The sequence below is a fragment of the Micromesistius poutassou genome, assembly GCF_964030765.1.
Source record: "Micromesistius poutassou genome assembly, chromosome: 13".
NCBI lineage: Eukaryota > Metazoa > Chordata > Actinopteri > Gadiformes > Gadidae > Micromesistius > Micromesistius poutassou.
Window position 1 is genome coordinate 17,747,442 of NC_140283.1, and position 2,500 is coordinate 17,749,941.

Consider the following 2,500-nt stretch of genomic DNA (forward strand, 5'->3'; position numbering starts at 1 on the left):
GTGTGTGTGAGTGTGTGTGATACTAGTAAGTATTGGGAGCTGAATAACAGGGATCTGGTTCAGACTCTGGTTCTGTGTGTGTGTGTGTGTGTGTGTGTGTGTGTGTGTGTGTGTGTGTGGGGGGGGGAGATCTGATTGAGGGTCTGGTTGTGTGGGTTTTGACCTGGACTCATGTGGTGGCCTCCACATTAGCATTTCTCCCTTGGCAGATGGATGCTCGCCTGCTGTCTGACTGTGGGTCTCTCTCTCTCTCTCTCTCTCTCTCTCTCTCTCTCTCTCTCACTCTCTCTCTCTCTCCCTCTCTCTCTCTCCCTCTCTCCCTCTCTCCTCTCTCTCTCGCTCTCTCTCCCTCTCTCTCTCTCTCTCTCTCTCTCTCTCTCTCTCTCTCTCTCCCTCTCTCTCTCTCTAAGCACAGAACCACCTCCATCTCCAGCCCAGACCCTGAACCACAAGCTGCCCAGTGTGTGAGAACCCCCCCCCCCCCCCTCACTCTCCTGACCTCAGAGGCAGACCCCAGGCCAGCTGGACACACGGCCTGAAAGCCCACACAGCCACAACCACCCCCACCACCACCACCACCACCACACAGCCACCACCACCCCCACCACCACCACACAACCACCACCACCACTACCACCCCCACCACACAGCCACCACCACCACCAGACAGCCACCTCCACCACCATCTCTCTCTACATCTCTCTCTCTTTCTATCTCACTTTATCTCTCTCTCTCTTCATCTCTCTCTCTTCTTTCTCTCTACATCTATTTCACTATATCTACATCTCTCATCACTCTCATCTGTCTTGCTCTCACTGACCACTCTCTAACCACGTTTATATGTTGGGATTCGGCTCTCCTCTTCCTCCCTCTCACATCTCCACCGTCAAGCTCTCTACTCTTTCCCCTCCCTCCATCCTCTCCTACAGTCTCTCTCTTTCTCTGAGGAAGAGTTTCTCCCTTTGCTCTTCAAGTATTCCCCTGTCCCGGGTCCTTTTTATCCCATCAACTCCTGAGCCATGTAAAGATAAAGCATCACTAGATGGATCTCTCTCTCTCCCTCTCCCTCTCCCTCTCCCTCTCTCTCTCTCTCTCTCTCTCTCCCTCTCTCTCGGTCTGGATGGCCTTTTTACGCCTACCATTAAATCCACTGTGGTGTGTGTGTGTGTGTGTGTGTGTGTGTGTGTGTGTGTGTGTGTGTGTTCTGTTTTGTGGCTTGCGGTGGTTGCTGTGGCGTCGTTTGCGGAGCAGCGGTCTCCTCCACCGCAACTACTGTGGGGCATCTGAGGGCCGTGACTAATGGCGTGCGCCTCGTTCACCGGCTGGCGAAAACACTGGGACATTGAGCCACGGAGACACGCCACGGGGCCGAGCTTACCCCCGCAAACCCAGACCCTTTTCATTCTGACCCAGCGGAGAACCGGCAAAAAAAATGAAGGAATCAATCGAGGCCTGGTTTGGGAGGAGGAGACCACACACATTTGGTGTGTTACCGTAATGACGGCCAGGGTTTGTTTGTGTAGGGAAGAGAAGTCTCAGGCGCTTAATGAGTGCCCTGCGAACAGCGCGCAACCACAGCTAAGGCAGTTGGTCAACCGAGTGGGCCAGGCTGACCACAGTGTGTGTGTGTGTGTGTGTGGGTATGTGTGTTTGTGTGTGTCTGTGTGTCTGTGTGTCTGTGTGTGTGTGTTTGTGTGTGTGTGTGTGTGTGTGTGTGTGGGGGGGGGGGGGTATGGGTGTGGGTGTAGGTGTGGGTGGGTGGGTGTGTGGGTGCGTGTGTATAGGTGTAAGTTGTGTTTGCGGAAGATGATATGTATAGCTGGGCAATATGTAAAGACAGAAGAACATTAAGATGCTTGACAATACGGCATTAGTTGTGAGTATAACTTCATACTTTGTCCTTTACTCCCTATGTGCTCTTGCATACTTGCAAGATCCTATTTTGAAAAACATTCTATATTTAACTGTCACTGTGCTGTGAAAAACAGAATCCTTTTCTATCCCCCCCCCGCCCCAATGAAAAACAGATCTGAAACATCTACTGTATCTTTGAGACGTTTCATTGCATTACATTACACTTCGAGGTAAAGAAAAAAAGGGCTTCGCTTGAACTTTTCCAAGCGGTTATGACGCGCCGCAGCGAGCGCCAAGTGCACTTCAGCGGCTCCACGCTGATCCGTTTACAGTAAACCCGCCTGTCCCCGCTTGTTTCCTCACCAATTACCGCGCGGGAGGAACTCGGCTCACTCGCATTTGTTGATTCACCCACAAACAACCTATTTGTAAGAAGACATAACTCGTAGCCCAACGAGAGGGCAGCGGCAGCGGTGTGTGTGTGTGTGTGTGTGTGTGTGTGTGTGTGTGTGTGTGTGTGCGTGAGCCGGGTCGGGTCGTCTCCGTCTGGGTGTCCCCGGCCCCCCGGGGGTACGCTGAAGCAGAGCTTGGCAAACAAGGAAGGGGCAGACGGCCGACGGCGGAGGCGGGCGGATGTAGCCACTGG